Here is a 22,345-nt window from a genome sequence, read left to right as displayed (position 1 = left end):
TATTACTGCATAACGGACAATAAGTATTACTGCATGAGGGACAATAAGTATTACTGCATGAGGGACAACAAGTATTACTGCATGAGGGACTATAAGTGAAGCATAACTGCATGAGTGACAATAAGGATAACTGCATGAAGGACAATAACATAAGTATTACTGCATAAGGGACAATAAGCATTAATGCATGGGGGGATAATAACAAGTATAAGTACATGAGGGACAATTAATATTACTGCATGAGGGACAATAAATATTACTGCATAACGGACAATAAGTATTACTGCATGAGGGACGATAACTGAAGTATAAGTACATGAGGGACAATAAGTATTACTGCATGAAGGACAATAAGTATTACTTCATGAAGCACAGTAACTGAAGTATAAGTGCATGATTGACAATAAATATTACTGCATGAGGGAAAATAAGTATTACTGCATGAGGGACATTAAGTATTTCTTCATGAGGCATAATAAGTTTTACTGCATGAGGGATAATAACTGAAGTATAAATGCATGAGGGACAATAAATTTTGCTGCATGAGGGACAATAACTGAAGTATAGGTGCATGAGGGGCAATAAATATTACTGCATGAGGGACAATAAGTATTACTTCATGAGGGACAATAAGTATTACTGCATGTGGGACAATAAATATTACTGCTTGAGGGACAATAAATATTACTTCATGAGGGACAGTAACTGAAGTATAAGTGCATGATTGACAATAAATATTACTGCATGAGGGAAAATAAGTATTACTGCATGAGGGACATTAAGTATTACTTCATGAGGGACAATAAGTATTACTGCATGAGGGACAATAAGTATTACTGCATGAGGGACAATAAGTATTGCTTCATGAGGGACAATAAGTATTACTGCATGAGGGACAATAATTGAAATATTGCTGCATGAGGGACAATAAGTACAGGTAGTACTGCATGAGGGACAATAACTGAAATATAAGTACATGAGGGACGATAAGTATTACTGCATGAGGGACAGTAAGATAAGTATTACAGCATGAGGGACAATAAATATTACTGCATGAGGGACAATAAGTATTACTGCATGAGGGACAATAAGTATTACTGCATGAGGGACAATAAGATAAATATTACAGCATGAGGGACATTAAATATTACTGCATGAGGGACAATAAGTGAAGTATTGCTGCACAAAATACAATAAGTGAATTATAACTGCATGAGAGACAATAAGTATTATTTGATGAATTATAATAAGTATTACTGCTCAAGGAACAATGAGAGAAGTATTAGTGCATGAGGGACAATAAGTATAACTGCATTAGAGACAATAGGTATTACTGCTAGATGGACAATAAGTATTACTGCATGAAGGACAATAACTAACGCACGTCTTGCCCCCGGTGCCCATCGTTTCTCTGTGGATGTCGGTCACACGAGAATAACCCTCTTTCTTTCCTCACACAGCCAAACTGTGGAATGCTCTGCCTTCTTTCGTGTTTCCAGTGGCGTTCTAAGGGGGGGGGGGGCGGTCCGACCCGGGTGACAGCCAGAGGTGGGTGCCATGAGGCAGGACTAAAGCTCAAAAGAACTGTTGATCATGGTAATCAAGCTGCAATGGACAGAGCGAGGAAGAAATGGAGGGACATACTTTATCATCTTTTGGATGTGACTATGTTTCTAGCTCGACAGAACCTTCTTTTTCGTGGTCATAGGGAGGATATGTTGCCAATAAACAAAGGCAATTTCCTGGAACTGGTGGAGTTACTATCAAACTATGATCCTGTTTTGAAAGAACATCTTTTGGAGGTTAAGCATGCTATTCCATCTCCGACATCTGGAAGGAGAGTGAGCTCTTATTTGTCGCCAAATATTCAGAATTAATTCTTCTGTCTTCTAGGAAATAATGTTAAGGAAAAAATTTTGGCTGACACCAAGAAGGCCAAGTATTTTGGAATTCTTTTTGACAGTACACCTGATATTTCTCATACAGATCAGATGTCCGAAGTGATTAGATATGTTCATATTGAAGGTGATTCTGTTGAAGTAAGGGAATCTTTTTTGGGTTTCTTTCCTATTGCTGGAAAAACTACAAATGAGTTCACAAAGGATATCCTGAGTAATTTGTTGTATCGTGTAAATTTTGTTGAAATTAGGAAATACATTTGTTTATATATACTGTAGATTTCCTAAATATTATCCACATTTACAAACCAGCTATTTATTTACGAATGTTACACTTGATGTGGGCTACATTATACTCTAGTAAAAAAAATAATAATTTTCCATATTAATTGAAGGAAACTAAAACATTTATAATATTTACTATGTATAATCCAAAATTCCTTAAAAGTATTATTATTTTTTTTATCATTCGTCTCAGTAGAGGAAGAGTAAAGGGGCAAAGGAATACCCTGCCCTGGGTGCCCAGTACTCTAGGGACATTGTGTATTTTACTTTTACTGTATATTTATTCATCTCTGGAAGGAAGGGGGTGCCAGTGGATAGGTCCGCCCTGGTGCCAAATACTCTAGGAATGCCCCTGCGTGATTCCATACATATACAATGTCTCACTTTAAAAAGCTGGTTTTCCGACATCTTCGTGGTGTACTGTAGATTAACACATAATTTTCTTTCTATTTTAAATTTCTTTCTGTTAATATTTTTTCGCCCTCCAGGCCCCGTTATGGGTCGTTTGACCTGTGACCGGGTGGGCTAATTGTAAAAAAAAAAAAAAAAAAAAAAAATATATATATATATATATATATATATATATATATATATATATATATATATATATATATATATATATATATATATATATATATATATATATATATATATATATATTATTGCATGAGGGACGACAAGTGAAGTATTAGTGTTTGAGGGACTACGAGAAGCATTACTTCATGGGAGACAGTTCGTAACTTGTACCGAAAAGTCAATATATTGACGATAATTATACAGGTTCAGGGCCGGATTCAAGAGTGGGCAAAGTGGGCAGCTGCCCAGGGGCCTCCACAATCTGGGGGCCTCCACATGTGCGGTAGTAGCTATATCAGGGCTGGTCGACTTGAAACCATATGAATGACTCCAGTCATGTCTCACTTTTGTGTGTGTGTGTGTGTTGGGAATTTGTACACTATCAATAAATATACAGTTAATTAAACATTTCTTTATGTTCTCATTTCCTCAATATAACTGCATATGGCTTCAAAATTCTCCAAAGAAGTGCTCAAATTTCACAATTTTCCCCGGGGGCTTACAGCGCCCCCCGGAACTCCCAGATTTTTAGGCTGGCTTCACTCGCCACCCCACCCTATTGGGTAGTTATAATAAGGGGGGCCTCCACAAAGAGGCTGCCCATGGGCCTCCACAGGTCTAAATCCGACACTGTACAGGTTACAGAATTCCTAATCTGTTAGGGGTAAAAGTTCATGCTTATGTAAATAATAATGATATTTCAGTGCAAAATACTATAATTGCTTCATTAACAGCTAGGCGCATAACTGAACGAAGTCTGACACACAGACACAGACACACAGAAGGCGCTATGCATTCTTTTTTGTGAAGAGATCGGGAAAGGAAGACAATTTCATAACATAGAACTTTAAAAACTCGTTGTTATTCTCGTGCAGCTGATATATTTGTCTTGAGGATATCTTCACGAACACTGAAAGTGAATGTGGCTTCCATAGCAGTGTGGATATAGACACTATACTAAACCTTCATTCTTTCAGGAAGCATTGTGGCAGGCATTGATCACAACCGTTTACAGTTTCCCAACTGCAGAATTATTCCTATTTACAGTTGGGTGAACTGAGAATGCCCTGGGGACGAACTAAGGTCCCTTAGGACAGGAGGCGATTATTGTATTCATTAAGTAGCCGCATCCCTCGTCGAGCTGTGGCAAAAGACAGAAACGCAAAAATCCGTAATCTAGATTTAAAATTATACATTAATACACCACACAACAGCTTTCATAATGTACATGTCGGATTCAAAATTTTATCTTAAAACAAAAGAAAGAAAAAAGACAAGCTTTGGAAATGTTATTTTTTATTTCGAAATAAAAAAAATCTGTGCGTTCATATAGGCTTAGCAATCAAGTTCTCAGAGCAACACACAACAGTGACAAGATGCTCAAGTTCAATGAGTTCCACTTCATATCCAATCTGCACTAACACGTGTACACGAGATCTATTACAATAACCTTCAGTTCTTTTTTTCTGGAGGTAGAGTATGTGAACATCATAATGAGGAGCACAACACACAGGAGACTGCGCCTAGTTCGATCTTTACCATATATGGCACTGACAACATCAAGACTGATATACTGTAGTAATACTAAGACAATTTTTTGTCTAAACAATTAGTAAGTCTCACCAAAATAAAAACAAGCTTATCAACCCCGACCGTTATATTTGTCGTTTACGTGGCGTAAATGACACCTTGACTGTGGAGTCAGTGACTGGTCAATTGGGATAAGATTTAGTTCTAATAATCAGGTTAGGTTGGGTTTCATATGACAATTACGCTTACTACACAGTAAAATTGTACTTAATGGTAAGTGAATGGATAATCATCATTTTTTAATACAGCTATCATAAATGGGATCTTTTAGTACTACATTTATCAAATATAATGATATTAATGTAAAACCACTCTACAGGTATCTCTCTCTCTTTCTCTCTCTCTCTCTCTCTATATATATATATATATATATATATATATATATATATATATATATATATATATATATATACATATATATATATATATATAAAATATAAATACTGTGTGTGTGTGTTTGTGCGTGTGTGTGTGTGTGTGTGTGTGTGTGTGTGTGTGTGTGTGTGTGTGTGTGTGTGTGTGTGTGTGTGTTTGTGTGTGTCGCACGAGAATCTCAAAACCTTTTATCGATCTGTAGTGATGATGGATGGTGTTATATGTAGTGATGATGGATGATGATGTTATATGTAGTGATGATGGATGATGTTATATGTAGTGATGATGGATGGTGTTATATGTAGTGATGATGGATGATGTTATATGTAGTGATGATGGATGATGTTATATGTAGTAATGATGGATGGTGTTATATGTAGTGATGATGGATGATGTTATATATAGTGAGGATTAGACAATAAAATAATAACAGTTTAATGCTAAAAAAATATACTTTGCTGTACCGTTGTAGTGAAAAACATGGTGGAACTTACATACACCGTTAATGAACTATTGATCTTTGGCCCTACACGGTGCTACATGTATTCCATTGATTGGCAGAAACGAGGTCTGCCACATGCCCATGTCTTGATCTGGCTGAAAGAGAAACTTCGACCGAACATGATTGACAACTGGATACGAACAGAGTTTCCTGATCCAGAAGAAGATCCAGTTCTCTATGAGATTATCAAGAAGCAAATGATTCATGGGCCATGTGGACCATTCAACAGACACTCTCCATGCATGAAAGATGGACGTTGCACCAAAAACTTCCAAAAAGACCTGATAAAGGATACTCAGAGTGGAGAAGATGGCTATCCTCAGTACAGGAGAAGAGCGCCAGGCGATGGAGGTTTTACAGCAGTGTTGCGACCTGGAACAGACAGTGAAATAACAGTACATGTAGACAACAAATGGGTGGTCCCCTACAATCCTCTTTCGAGTAAAGCATTCAATGCGCACATCAATGTGGAGTTCTGCAATTCAGTCAAGTCCATCAAGTATGTCTGCAAATACGTCAACAAAGGCTCTGACCAAGCGATATTTGCATTGGAAAAGGACGGAAATCATGATGAGGTGACACAGTTTCAGCAAGGCCGTTATATATGCAGCAATGAAGCCCTATGGAGAATTTTTAATTTTCCCATACACGAATGATGTCCAACAGTAGTTTATCTGGCTGTTCACCTGGAAAATGGACAAAGAGTATACTTCACAGAAGAGTCCCTCCAAAATCAAATGGCAAATCCTGCTGATACGACCCTCACTGCATTTTTCAAGCTTTCACAGGAAGATGAGTTTGCTCAAATACTCCTGTATGTTGACGTACCCAAGTTCTACATATGGCAGGCCTCAATGAAAAAGTTCCAGAGAAGAGCTCAAGGATCCGATGTTGAAGGATATCCAGGGATAAAGTCAGGCAATGCTTTGGGACGTGTCTACACGGTTCACACCAACAACTTTGAATGCTATTGTTTGAGACTACTTTTGCACCACATCCGTGGCCCAACATCACATGCAGCACTCAAGACAGTGAATGGACAAGTCAGCAGAACCTATCAGGAAGCGTGCAATCTCCTTGGCCTACTGGAAGATGATGGTCACTGGAATGACACATTAGAAGAGGCGGCAGCTACTCAATCGCCAATGAGAATGAGGAACCTGTTTACATAAGAACACAAGAAAATAAGGAGTCTGCATAGGCCGGTTGGCCTGTGCATGGCAGCTCCTGTCGAGAGTTACTACCACTCTCTATCATCCATGAATCTATCTAGCCTCCTTTTGAAACTTTCCAGAGTTCCCGCACTTACTACAAAGTTGCTAAGCTTGTTCCACTCGTCCACCACCCTATTTGTGAACCAGTTTCTTCCTATCTCCCTCCTAAACCTAAACTTATCCAACTTGAATCCGTTGCTCCGAGTCCTATCCTGCTCGGATATTATAAGAACTTTATCTATATCCCCTTTATTGATTCCTTTCACCCACTTAAATACTTCTATCATATCTCCCCGCACTCTTCGTCTTTGCCATCATGATTGCTACATGTGAACTTTCTAACCCATGCCAGCTCTGGAAAAACCACCAGAAAGTCTTTCAGAGGATCTGCTTCATCAAGCAAGAAGAGAACATCCTGGTCAAGAGATTGAGTTCATGGATGACAGGTTCAACAGGGCTCTGATCATGCTGGAAGACAAAGTGATGTAGTTAAGCGGATAAAACCTGACTGATTTTGGATTGCCTTCCCCAAACCGAGAAGAACCAGTAGTTGCAAACAGGGAGTTGCTCAGAGAGACAGACTACTCAGTTGAAGTTCTGGTGAAATTTCTTTAAGAAAATGAGCCTCACTTGGTGCCTGATCAAGCAAATGCTTATGAACTGATCTTGCAAGCGATACAAGCGGAGCAGGGAGGTATGATCTTTCTCGATGCACCTGGCGGGACAGGAAAAACATTCTTGATCAACCTTCTGTTGGACAAAGTACGTTATCAGGGGAAAATTGCTCTTGCTGTGGCATTCTCAGGCATTGCTGCAACACTACTAGAAGGAGGACGTACTGCACACTCAACTTTTAAACTGCCTCTCAACCTCGCTCACAATGAGAATCCAGTGTGCAACATCAAAAAAGTATCGGCAAAGGGAAAACTCCTAGAAAAATGCAGCCTCATAGTCTGGGATGAATGCACTATGTCTCACAAGTTAGCGTTTGAAGCATTGGACAGGACCTTGCAAGACGTACGAGAAAATGACCATCTCATGGGTGGCATTATAATGGTCATTGCTGGAGACTTTCACCAGACCCTACCCCTAATTCCTCGAAGCACTCCAGCTGATGAACTGAATGCGTGCCTCAAGGCATCAGACCTTTGGAGAAGTGTTCAGACACTCAACCTATCCACAAACATGAGAGTACATCTACAAGGAGATCAGGATGCTGGACAGTTTGCAAACCTTCTACTACAGATTGGGAATGGAACTTTCCCTGTTGATTCAGAAGGTCAAATAATCATTCCTCAAGGATGTGGAAATGTTGTAAAGTCCTCAACTGAGCTCACTAACATGGTCTACTCAAACATTATCCACCACTACAAGGTTCTCAAGAGGCTGCATGTACGCGCAATTCTGGTCACCAAAGAATGAAACAGTGGCTGAAATCAACATGGCTCTACCCAGACAGCTTCCAGGCAGTGAGACCTCATTCAAATCGGTTGATATAGTAATCGACCAGGACCAAGCAGTTCAGTACCCTGCAGAATTCCTTAATTCTTTGCAACCCGCTGAAATGCCTCCTCACCACCTCACTCTCAAGATTGGAACTCCTATAATGCTCTTAAGAAATCTTGAACCACCAATCCTCTGCAATGGCACAAGACTGGTGGTGAAGAACATGATGCCACATGTACTGGAAGCTACAATACTGACAGGAAAAGCTAAAGGAGAGGACGTTTTTATACCAAGGATACCTCTCATCACCACTGACCTGCCATTTGAGTTCAAGCGACTTCAGTTCCCGGTTAAAGTGAGCTTTGCCATGACCATCTACAAAAGCCAGGGACAGTCCCTAAAGATGGTTGGCCTAAACCTGGTGTTTCCTTGCTTCTCTCATGGACAGTTCTATGTTGGATGCTCCAGAGTGGGAACTGGCAAAAATCTGTACATACTTGCTGCTAATGGCAAAACCAAAAATGTGGTCTACCTTAATGCACTACAGTGAGGCAATGTGGAGCCTCCCGGAAGGTGGCGTCCTACCGTGGCCTAGCGAAAGAGCCGCCCGGAGGGCGACGATTCCGCTAGTTTTTTTAATAAATATTTGTTTCTTTTAGTTTTCAATAGGACATCGACTTACTTTATCATGAGTCTTGTTTGGTGTTGTGTATTGCCATTGTCGTGTAAGTGTGGAACATGTGGGACAGAAGTAGTGTTCTTCTTTAATGGTTTTATCAAGAGGAAAAATGAGAAGAAGAAAGAAGAAGACGTGTTTGACTCAGAGGACAGGCAACATTATTTACCTCCGCCTCTCTGACTGCACTAAGGTATATGAAATAGTGCAAAGGAGTTTAATCTTGTAAAATGTACACTTGTCACATAAGACTGTCTAATAAAAACGAATGGACTGAATATATTAAAGACCAGAATTTTACAGTTACTAAAAACCAGGTTTATACAGACATTCTCGCAAAGGATTGTGGGTCGTCCACCAAGACCCAACACAAGAAAATAATGAAAGTCGTGACGCGCAACACAATTGCACACCTCAAGGTCACTTAAAGAAATATATATATATATATATATATATATATATATATATATATATATATATATATATATATATATATATATATATATATATATATATATATATATATATATATATATATATATATATATATCTTTTATTTCAAGGACGAGTAAGTGGCTGGGTAACTTGCTTCAGGAGTGATGCTGGTAACCCAAACTTTTTGCATCCAGTTGAAAAGAAAAATAGAGGAACAAGAAGATTTTTTTTTTTACATATGCTTGGATGTGCTCATGAAACTGAGAAAATTATGCCTGGAATTACGATGAAAGTACATGTTAGCAGGTTGTAATAAGTAATCGATGCTTTATTTTACCGTTTATTTTCTTTATTATTCTTAATTCTCCACGTATTTTCATTTATTTACTTCAACTCGTACTCTTTCTCTGTATACTCGTGAGATGGAGGAGGTGAGGCTGGAATGAGAGAAGGGAGGAGGAGCGAGAGATGCTAACTGCCTGATAAAACCTAAGAGATATTTATATATATATATATATATATATATATATATATATATATATATGAGAATATATATATATATATATATATATATATATATATATATATATATATATATATATATATATATATATATATATATATATACTATATATCGCCATGCTGAAGACCTGTCGACCACACACGTCTACACTTCACTACCTCTAACCAGACTCTGTGTTTCAAAAGCGAGTGCCCCCCTGGTGGGGCACGAATTCAGCTTTCGGCCAATCAGCACAGTTAGGCCTATGATGTCACAGTCACACGCCACTGTGATTGGTTCATGCCTCTGGCTTCTCAGGCACTCCTGGTCAGTAGAAAACTGTCTTGTAGGTGTTATGGCGAGTAATCTTTGTCTAAGTTGAATCTTCCTACACATTTCCTGAGTCTAAAACATAACACAATTTGTTCCAAGAAACATGGCATTGTTACAATTCCTCATGGTCGCTTATATGAAAATTTGTGAGATGTTGACAAGATATTTTATAACTTTTCATTCCTAATCCTGGCTAGGAATATCAAAACTTGCTTAGCATGATCAAATTGACAATACAAATCATGTTTCTCAATATTTGCACATCAAACTGTAATTCGCTAGATTTCACTTAACTCACGAAAAGGTATTTAAGTAGATTTGAACTAATGAAACAAGTTGACACAAATGCAAAGAAATTTAATTCTAGTAAATGTCAAAATAATATTAAAATTCTCTTAGTCTTTAAGGTAATAAACCATAAATTGCTGAAAACAGACATAATAAAAATGTAAACTATGAAAAGCACAAAAAAAAGGGGACTAAAATGATGGATAAATTCAATACATATAAAGAAAAATCAGCAATGAAAGCAATCTAAAATAAAAATACTCTAATAAAAATTCAATTCAATGTGGTTTCGTCTCAAAATAAAAAGTCAAGATCTATTAGGTATCAAGGTAATGAAAATTATTCATAATAAAATCTCAACACAAATAAAGGGTTAAGTCATGCACAAAGGAATATATATAGAAGATTAATTATTTATTACTCTCTTTCTGGTTAAAAAAAATAAATCTTCATGAATCTTCAACATCAATTTTCAAAATGACTAACATTTCAACATTTTAATCTCAATTTACAGAACTTCTCGAAACAGATTTTCTTCACTTCTTATCTTAATTACTTAAAATTCTGGTTTTCATTCTCTTAGATGACTTCACATATTTTGTACATTATATATTCTGGTATATCATGTTAGTTTTTTTAGTTTAACAAATTTATTGACAAAGCCTGTAGTACAGTTTGCCTATTCTGAGTAATTCAGTCAGGTCTTGACACTGAGGGTGGTATCACTTCTCACTGTCATGCAGGACGGAGGTTCATACACAAAGAAATACATCATATTCATTAACAGTATATATAGGTCAGATTCATGCGGGTGATATGATATCACTGTTCACTGCCATGCAGGACAGAGGTTCGTACACAAAGAAATACATCATATTCATTAGCAGTATGTATAGGTCATAGTCATGTGGGTGATGTCACTGTTCACTTCCATGCAAGACAGTGGTTCATATACATTGGACGTCATATGCTAATTGAAAATTAATCAGAGTGGGCTAGCAAATTTGGGATAAACAGCAAGAATGTCCTCAAGCGCCCCGATTCAATGTAGTAATTACAAAGTTCATGATACAATAAGCCAGGTGGCCTGAAGTCTTTGACAGTGTCACATTCAATAATATAGTGTTCAAGTGTATGCTTTAAAGGTTTATCAGAAAGTTTACAGGCTGAGTGTTCCGGTATGGGTACAGCGTCACTAACTTGCCAGATGTGTCTGTATCCTAGCCTAATTCTGGCCACGACTACATCACATTGTCTGGTTCTGTCCCTATGTTGGCCATACCGGTATCTCTCGTCACAAAATTTGTCATATTTACTAATATCATGGATCTTATCTCACACATCTACACATTGTACATCTATTTTCTGCTGTTCAGCTGGTCCTCATCTCACAATTGATGATGGCATCAGACAGAGATGCAGAGTTAACATTTGCAGATGGAAGGTCGCCCACAGACACTTGCTTACTGTTCACTAACTTTCGGCTTCCATCTACTGTGAGTGAACAAATCGTTTTTGGAGACGAGGAGTTTCTTGACTACATTATACATAACGTACTAACTGCCTAGAGTTACTCGTATTGACAGTATCGATAAGGAAAGCAAAGAGGAATAATGAGGTAAGGATAGCAAGGGAGGCGAAGACAAACCCCAAAGGATTCTACCAAATGTATCAAACTAAAACACGAGAAAAGATTGGATCAATACGGTCAGACACCGGCGAGCTCACTGACAACGACAGAGAAATGAGCAATAATTTGAATAAATATTTTTCAACAGTTTTCACCACCGAAAATTTAAACATGATACCCGAGGCACCGACTCTATTCAGAGATAGTGACGAAAACAAATTAAGCGAGATAGTAGTGACTAGTAACGATGTTAGTAAGCAAATAAACAAACTAAAGCCTAATAAGTCACCTGGTCCCGATGAGATATTTGCCAGAGTATTAAAGGAATGTAAGGAAGAGCTTAGTATGCCCTTAGCAAAGTTGTTCAACATGTCCTTAAAAATAGGTGTAGTACCAGAATCCTGGAGGATAGCGAATGTAATACCGATTTTCAAGAAGGGGGATAGATCAGTAAGATCACTATCCTCTAACTACCGCCCAATCAGTCTAACATCAATAGTAGGCAAATTACTGGAAGCAATCATTTCAAACTCTATTCGAAATCACATGGAGAAGCACTGATTGATCAATGATTCCCAGCATGGCTTCACAAGCGAACGTTCTTGTCTAACTAATCTATTAACATTCTTTTCATCAGTTTTCGAATCGGTGGACGAGGGGCACAATTATGATGTGGTATATCTCGACTTTAGCAAAGCCTTCGACAGAGTCCCCCACGAAAGACTAATTAGAAAGGTAGAAGCTCATGGCATCAATGGTAACATCCTTAAATGGATTAGGGCGTGGTTACAGGACAGGAAACAGCGAGTGAGCATTAACGGCACTAAGTCCCATTGGAGCAACGTCACAAGTGGAGTTCCCCAAGGCTCAGTACTGGACCATTATTATTTATTATATACATAAACGACATAGATATCGGCATAGACAGCAACATAAGTAAATTTGCTGATGACACTAAAATAGGACGTGTTATTAAATCTGACGAGGACTCAGCAAAACTACAGGAAGATCTAAACAAATTTTTCGAATGGTCTGAAAAATGGCAGATGAAATTCAACGTGGACAAATGTAAAGTACTCAGTATAGGAGATGTAAACAGGGAAACCAGATACCAGATGAACAACGATGCCATAGAGAAATCCGACTGCGAGAGAGATTTAGGAGTAATGATAAGTAGGAACCTTAAGCCAAGTAAACAATGTGTTTTTGCTCGTAACAAGGCTAATAAAGTACTTGGGTTCATACAAAGGAGTGTTAGTTACAAGACTAGCGAGGTCATCCTAAAACTGTATCTTGCTCTTGTGAGACCACACCTGGATTACGCAGTTCAGTTCTGGTCACCGTATTACAGAATGGATATAGAATCCTTGGAAAGAATTCAGAGGAGAATGACAAGACTAATCCCGGGCATTAGGAACCTTGAGTATAGAGACATGTTAAAGCATCTTAATTTGCACTCCCTCGAGAGACGTAAAGCGAGGGGCGACCTGATAGAGGTGTATAAGTGGAAGGCAGGGCTAAACAAAGGGGACATTACAAAGGTACTCAAACTATCCGACCAGGAGCGAACTCGTAACAATGGTTATAAATTAGACAAATTTAGATTTAGGCGGGAAATAGGTAAACACTGGTTTGGAAACAGAGTAGAGCATGAATGGAACAAGTTACCAAATATCATCATTAACTCGAATACGCTGAATAGCTTCAAACATAGGTTGGATGCTTATATGAGCAATAGGGGTTGGGTGTAAACGGGACTGCCCAGTATGGGCCAATAGGCCCGCTGCAGTTTCCTCCATTCTTATGTTCTTATGTACCTGCTTCCTGGTAACTGATTTCAAAGGCATAGCGTCACTCTGCAGTAGCGGTGGTTTACTTGGCGGTCTAGTTTAGGTACTCATAATGGGAACGGGAGGTTTTCCAATAGTGGGGGCCCAGCTAGTAAATTTTCTACACCGGGAATGTACATCCCATAGGACATAAGATCCTCTTCTCAACAACTCCACAAGAATCTTCTTCTCCAACTCCAATCAGGACAAACAGCATTGATCGTATCCACAGTCACCACCATTCCATCCATACTAACACCTCCGTGAATTGTTAGATTGCACCGTTTCGCGCTTCCCTCACTCTATCACATTCGGCATGACACATCTACATTGATAGGTGCCTATGGGGCGGAACGTTAATAGAGCTACCAAAGGGACAGGGTTTTCCAGGACAGGGTGTGTCACTACTCTGGGATATCAAATTCTCACTGCTCTTCTCCTCCTTGCTTCTATCAGCTTACACTCACAAGTGGTCTGGACATTGCAAACGCTGACCAACACAATTAAGGTCATCCCCTTCCTACCCAACCAATTAAGGCAAGGCCACTGGGTCAAAGAGAGGGACCAAGTCGGCTCCGTCGTCTCTAGATATTTGCTTCTAACCCAATGACTGTGGTACCAGTAATCCACCAGATGGTGCCGTCGGGCTGACGGCCTGGCTGGAACAATGGTGACAGGATCCCAGCTGGGGACATCTCCGCATCCGGCATAACCAAGTTGACGAAAGGGAGTGCTTGCAGCGACACTACGTCATTCTCTCCGTCGGTTTTCACATCGTCAAGCATCACAGGAATGAGCTAGCAGGGGTGCATTGTTGTCACCATCCTGGACAGGCTTTGCTACTTTCTGACTACAAACTGACCGCCATGGTCGTCTGGTCTCCCTCTAGTGTGTGAGTGACAGAGGTATGACTCGAGTGGGGAAGTCTAGTGACATGGACTTCACACCCACTAGCAGGATTTTGATAGACCTGCAAATACTGGGTCTACATCTGGCTGGAAGTGAGATCAGTATGTGATATCGCGAGGTCATTAGGCCGGAGTCGGTGTACACACCCTTTTGATTACAGTTACCCATAATCCTCAGGTATTGAATTGAATTGAAAAAGTTTATTTAGCCAGAAAACCACAGATACAGAGTGGATAATAATAACAATATTAACATGGCTGAGACAGTTGAGAACCTGAGCTCTCCTGTAGGCACCTGATATATACTGTACATTTATCTCAAGGAAGTATTATGTAACGTTTAATAACATCTGGAATAGTACACATAGCATGGTGGTAATAAGAACTTCTTAGAACGTTACCACCAGGGGTGGATCAAATACTGATTTTTAGCGGTCAAATACAAATACTTGTGACATTATGATGCAAAAATACAAATATTTTTATTCCTTAATTCAAAAATACAAATATAAATACAAATACTTCTGAAATTAAGATGTAAAAATACAAATGCAAATACTTTTATTTCCAAATTCAAAATTACAAACCCAATACCTACATATCAGAATTACATATTATCATCATTAATGCCCGGAAGATTTCTGGTCTCAACTTAGCTCGCTCAGGAGTGTAAAAATTACCAGCTTTGCTAAACACTCTGTCAGAAGGTGCCGACGTTGCACAGCAGCCTAGAATGCTCTTGGCAAAGTGCCTCAGAATTTTGAAGCTTTGTATATCACGCCAATATTTCAGTGGGTTGATGTCAAAAGGAAGAACACCTTCCTCTAGGTACGTTTCAAGCTCCGTCTTCACCACTGTAGTGTGGTTTGTTGACGGGCTTGCCATCTATGGCCCAGGTGGAGGCATGTAAGCAAAGAGACGAGGTCGTTTGGCAATTATGCCATCTTTGTCTTGGTTGATGCTCATGGAAAGCTCATTCTCTTGAATTTCTTCCTTCTGGACCTTCTCCTTGTAGTCCTTGGTAGACTCAGCAATAATTAAGTCCACAATCTTCGAAATATTTTCTTTCTGCAGTTCCTCACATGGAATCCACGCCAACTTGAACCTGGGGTCCATGGCAGCTGCGGCAATGACATCAATCCTTTCCAGAAATGGATGCAACCTCTTTTTGACAGATGACTGTAGTGCATTTGCCAACTTAAAGCAGTAGAGCGGTTTATTTTCAATGAACAGTTCGAGGCTGTGCTCAAGACCAAATACAACTGGTGCGATGCAAGAAAGTGTAACTATGTTTTCTCCTACTTGCGACATCGCCTCTTGGAATGGTTCCAAAACTTGTACCACTTCTTTCAATATTGTCATTTCCACTCCCTTCAACTCCTCTACAGTCTTTTTTGTTCCTAGAAGACGAATGGCTGAGTTGACTCCGCTGGTGTCCTTGAGAACTGACTTAATCATTGTCAACTGAGAGTTCCATCTAGTAGCGTTGGCGGATTGCAGTGCAACCCCAATCTTTTCCAAGAACGGTGCAGCCACAGTAGATCGACGTATTGCAGCCACAATACTGTAGCACTTGTGTATCACAGTTGCAGCTGCACTATTTCTGACACTGAAATCATTGAAGGCATCTCTTATGCACAGTTGCTGTGTGTGGGCAAAGCAAGTGGACCGCTCTGGTGGAAGAAGGGCAAGCACTTCATCCAGATCAAGTTCTTCTTCCAAAATGTCAAGAGCATCTTCATTTTCATTTTCACCACTACTTTCACTCCTGACCTCGTCTCCATATAATCCTGGCAGATAGACATCAAATGCTCTCACCATTAACGAAGCATTGTCGGCAACCACCCTCCTCACTTTGCCACGAATTCCGAATTTCATGACAATTTTCTCATATGCTGTAGCGATGTTCACAGCTGTATGTCGTTCCACAAACTGATCGCAAGCAATGACACTTGACTTCAACTCCCATGACAAGTTGATGAAGTGTACAGTGACGGCGAGAAATGATACCATTTTCCGATTCGTCCAGAGGTCGTGTCAAGTAAATACGACTGAGGTGTTCGATTTCTGTCATCAACTGCGACTCAATGAGCTTCGCTCTCTGCGGCAGTAAACTATTTCTGAGTGTGGTTCTGCTTGGAAACATGAATTGTGGTTCTGCTTCGTGCAGAAGAGCCCGAAATGTCTTGCTTTCCACAATGCTCAGAGGCAGTTGATCACATGCGATGGACTCCAAGAGTTTCTTTGTCATAGACCGCTGTTTGATGTGATTAGCGTCAAATTTTTTCTCCTGTGCAGGTTTGAAGAACGAGGTCAATCTGGGCTGTGACACACAGCTCTCACGCTTCTTATTTTCCTCTGCAGCTCTCAAGGTCTTATACTCATTATATTGAACTTTGTGAACTCTTCTGAGATGCAGAACTAGGTTAGATGTTGCCTTCTTCGATGCCGAATATGACTTTTTGCACTGTAGACAGTCGGCTATGAGAGTCTTGTCAGTGGACTTGGCATTAACAGAATAAAAATTTGTCAGTGCAGCTGACAGTTGAGGCATTTGCACGTCCTCCTCATCGAATGGTCATCAGATGTCGATATGTCTTGTTTATCCATCTGCAACATGAGAACCAATGTTTGTCAAACTTTAAAGTTCAAACCGAGTTCACACTAGAATGACAAGTGCTTTCTTTATTTGGCATATTTGGTACTACAGTGTATTAGACTGTTAGACTATTGTCACGCTCCCTAACCACATAGTACTATATTTAAATTAAATAAGAAAAAAACTTTCTCGACAGGATTTTTAATAAAATTATTATATCTTAATTCACCCACCATGTACAATGAGTTTGTTGAGTTGGGGCGGGCCGTGATAACATAGGAAAACTCAAGAGCTCACGTGACTCGGGAGTCACGGGCACTCACGGCTGCACGTCTGCCCAGACTGACCTTGATGCTCGATCTGAGCCTGTGATCTAACTCAGAGACAGCGAGTCAGACCGAGCGTCAACGGAAAAGTGGCGCTGCATTTAAATTCAAAACAAGCGGGAAAAGATGCACAACAGATTCATAATGTTCAACGTTACTGCTTGCAGATAACAATAGCAGTAATAAAAATAAACAAAATTACAAAAATAAAACAAATTTAAGTGTTTTCGTCCTCACAAATTGTCTGTAAGTAGCAATACAAAATATCAAATTTTCCTTTGTTTATGGAAGAAGCAAAAGGCTTTAGTCTTAAACTAGCCTACTGCCTGTAACACTAACAAGTGTCGAAATACAAATACATATACAAAATACTTTTTCTTCTGGGTGCCAAAATACAATTACAAATACAAATACATTGAAAATGTATTTAAATACAATTAAAATACAAATACAATTGTATTTGATTCACCCCTGGTTACCACGGTTATCACTTCAATATTTATTTATTTTATTTATTTATGATTATTATTATTTTTAAATTTATATTATAAGTATATACATAACTTACAATGGAATTGAAAAGCATAAATATAATGGGGAAGCAGTACAACATGGTTGTACAGTACTACGGTTGAACAAGAGGACAGAGCTTTTTTTTTTTTTTTTTTATTGGGCACTCCCCTACATCATTGTGTAAGGTGAAGCGCAGAAGCGTTTACAGCGCCCAACAGGGAAGCATGCTAAGTTCATGCTTGCCTTTTATGTCTCATGAGTTAAGGGCATAGAAGCCTGAAGAGTCAAGGGCGTAGAAGCCTGAAGAGTCAGTGGTTTATGTCCTCAAGTTATTGGAAGCTCCAACAACTTGTCCCTGAATACGAATTCGCATCTTTCGACTTACACCAGGTACCTACTTTACTGCTAGGTGAACAGGGACTAATGGGGGCTAGGAGAGGACAGAGCTGTCGGGATTATGTCTAGTCGGCAAATATATTCATTGCAATGGTAATTTCTTATCTATTTACATGATAATTTCCGATAAAACGATTTTGATGGTACAATTAAAGCAGGTATATAAAGTAGGTGTTACAAGAAATATTAATACTTAGACTATAGATATTTTTAAAGAGATGATTTAAAGGAAGGGAGCATAGTCTTTGCTCGGATGGGTGGCGTAAGTTGTTCCACACCTTTACACCATGATATTTTATGGAGGTCTGGGACTGAGAGGAGTGCATGGGGGGTGGTACCTCAGGTAAATCCCAACTCGACCTTATATTGTGAGACAATGTGACATCCAACAAGGGGATCTAGTTCTTCCGTAATCTGAATGTCTAGAAGCGAATATCATTTCCTTTAACACTATTATGTCTCTAAATGCCTTCATGATATTATGCACCACAGTGCCTGTCTCGTCATTGAAGAGGTGTTATTACTTTCAAATGCATGTTTCTGTGTAATAGCAGTGGACAGGTCACTAAGGAAGGTCGTTACATGAATCCATCTCTGTACGTCATTACTACACTAAGCTTTAATAACTAAATACAAACAGAAAACAGGGGAAGGCAGGGTGAGGGGCAGGAGTGTGCAGAAGGGGAAGGGACATGGGGTAGGGGATTTTTTTTTTTTTTTTTTTTGTAGAGAAAGGAGGGGTGAAAGAAGATTAGAGATGGGGGAAGGAAGTTATAGTTCGGAAATTGAAGAAATTTAGGAGGAGGTAAGAAAGGGCGGGCTGACCGCCTAGCTAAGCTAATGGTGTGTTTGGGCTGTGTCACGGGTTAGTTATTGTCTGTCGGTACAGGCACTAGACATCCTACCCTATCCCATATATAGGTGTTTTGAGGGCCTTGTTTCATATTCCGCCGACCCTACTGGTGGATGCTGGTCGAGGGAGGTTGTCGATTGCTTGGCCGTACAGATCGGGGGTGGTAATGGACCTTTCGAAATTTGGTAACTCTGTGGGAACCATGTATGTTTGTTGTCGTTATCTGGTGGGAGTCTTTGAAGGAGTTCTTGCTCTGATCGTTCTATCTTTTGCCAGATTCTGCTGGCCAGGGTGTGCAGCTGCTGGTTGATGGGTTTTATTCTCAGGTCTCTATGTACCTCGGCTGTGGTTCGGGTTAAGGGGTATCTTTCACCTGTGACAAATCTTAGGGCATCATTTTGGACCACCTGTAATTTTAATATTTGAGTGGTGCTCATAGTATGAAGAGGTACTGCTGGCTAAGTTAATATCGGTATGCTAAATGATGTCACCAGGCGGAGTTTTATTTACTCAGGAAGCGCGTTAAGGCGGTATGGTTTTCTCAGCTCTCTTCTTGCCTTTTCCTTCCTGGTGTGGACATGATGGGAGTAGCCTGTCGTGGATATATGCAGGCCCAGGAGGGTGCCTCTGCTTTTGTATTCTATCTGGGCATTATTGGTTACTAATGGATGGGTTTTCCTTCTGCATAAGGGTATCACTGAGAATTTCGGGAGACTGGTTTGAATTTTCCATTGTTTTTCGTAATTATTTTCCCTTTCTAATTCCCGCCTGGTGTTGTCGACCTGTAACGCTCGCAATTTTCCCTGATGTGTTGTTATTTGAGTGAAGTCATCTGCATACAAAATATCTTTGTTACTTATTCTAGTGGGAGGCGGGGTGTTACTTGTGTAGATAATATATAGGGTGGGGAAGAGGATGCTCCCCTAAGGGATTCCGCTCATGAGTGGGAAGGTCTCTCCTGTGTGTTGTCCTCAGTCTGGCATTTATGCCGTCAAGAAAGTTGCAAAGCAGCTTTTGAATGTTGGTGGAAAGTCCGAGTTGGAGGATCTTAAAATTTAGGCCGTCATGCCAGACTTGGTCAAATGCCTTCGCTACATCCCGGAGAGTTAGATTACATTGTCTACCACTCGCCGCGGCTCTGGCTATGTTTTCACATGCCAGGGCTATCGCTGTTGTGGTAGACTTCCCTTTCCTGAACCCGAATTGTCTGCAGTTGACTCTGTTGGTTGTTTCCAGGTGATTTCTCAGACGGTTATTGATGATTTTTTCAAGGATTTTTCCTGGTACTTCGAGGAGGGAGATCGGTCTGGGTGGGGTGGGTGGTGGAGCGGGTGGGTTGTGGGGCGGGCAGTGTGCCTGCCCCATCCCCTCATCCCCAAAGCTGGTCGTTTAACTTACTTCGTCTATCAGTATATTCATCAAACAGTATGATAAGCATCAAAATGTATGAACATCAAATTCAACCTCAAGATTCTCTGAGTAAACTCAACAGAAGAAAAAAATGTCCACTTGCTAACACTTATTATTTGTAAAACACAAAATCGATATACGTTAAAACTACATTTGTTAAGCGTGTTGAGTGGTTAAGCACGTGGGATCAGATATTTTTAAGAAATATCTAAACCACTGTCACCATCTATAATAAATAAAATAATCAATGCTTTATTTTACATTATATTTTCTTTCTTTGTTAATTTTCCACTTATTTTCCATTTATTTACTTCTACTCTTACTCTTTCTCTGTATACTCGTGAGGTAGAGGAGGTGAGGCTGGAGTGAGAGAAGGGAGGAGGAGTGAGAGATGCTAATGGCTGGTTTGTGGTTAGAGCTGGCTTCACACCAAGGGGAGAGGGGAGAGGGAGAATAGACGGAGACGATGATAAATGGGGAACAGGAATAACATGCGATAACTGAGACACTAGAGGAAGCAGGTGATAGGTGTGTTATTTCTCAGGACTCACTGTAACAATGCATAACAACAAGACACATAGGAGAACATACTGTACTTCATACACAAGGGAAGTGAGAACTAATCATAACGGTTCTTCATTTATTAATGACGTTACTCAGAATGCAGAGTTACAGTTTTCAAAACATTAAACCTATTTTCTTTGCTAGTTAAACAGGGGTCACATGAACCGCAATACATTTCTTGAAATGGATAAAACCTTAAGGGTACTTACTTAGATATATATATCCCCATGCTGAATACCTGCCAACCACATACGTCTACACTGAACTACCTCTAACCAGACTATGTGTTTGAAAAGCGAGTGCCCCCTTGCTGGGGCACGAACTCAGCTTCCAGCTAATCAGCACAGTTAGGCCCATGATGTCACACCTACAGGTCAATGTGATTGGTTCATGAGTCAGGCTTCTCAGGCACTCCTGGTCAGCAGAAAACTGTCTTGTAGGCGTTATGGCGAGTAACCTTTGTCTAAGCTGAATCTTCCTACACATTTCCTCTAAAACATGACACAATTTACTCCCCAAAACATGGAATTGTTACAAGGTGTCTTGATTTTATGCGTAACAAAGCCGAAGGGTAAAAGAGACGGAGATGAAAAAAGATGAGGGAAGTACAGTACAGTGACTGAATGGGAAAGATTAAAAGGTGTAACAGTTAGGCCTAAGGTACTGTACAATGTATGTGTTTACTGGCCCAGGAGTGAGGAAAGATAAAGGGAAGAGAATAGTTTAGGGAAAACTTGTATAATTGCTGTAAAACTTTTAGTGTGATGGATAAAGAGATAGTGATGGGAACTATATGAACACCGGTCAAAATAATTTGTAGTCTGTGTAAAGACAAGGCAGAGCTACAACCTATTTTAATTCTCAAAATATTGCCCTTGACCCAACACACGTCCCTGACGCCCTGGTAACCTAGCACATACTCATACAAACGCTCACAAACTTATTATATCCTCTTGCATTATTTCCTCATCTTCCCAGACACACATCATCTGACAGTGTGACAGAAATGACTGTGATGGCATAAGGAAATTTTATTCACAATCCAGCTGTAACTTTAACACGGACCCATCCACTTCTGTTGGCAATATTTCATAAGCTATTTGCTCTGGAGTTCTTTCCCTCATTTTATCTTTACAGGGATATTTGGGTCACTGCTGTGTTCAGTTTTTCCTACCAAAGGTCATCTAACTCCAACAA

This window comes from Homarus americanus, unplaced genomic scaffold, assembly GCF_018991925.1.
Source record: "Homarus americanus isolate GMGI-L3 unplaced genomic scaffold, GMGI_Hamer_2.0 scaffold24694, whole genome shotgun sequence".
NCBI classification, from domain to species: Eukaryota; Metazoa; Arthropoda; class Malacostraca; order Decapoda; family Nephropidae; genus Homarus; species Homarus americanus.
Note: the sequence above shows the minus strand (reverse complement) of the source record.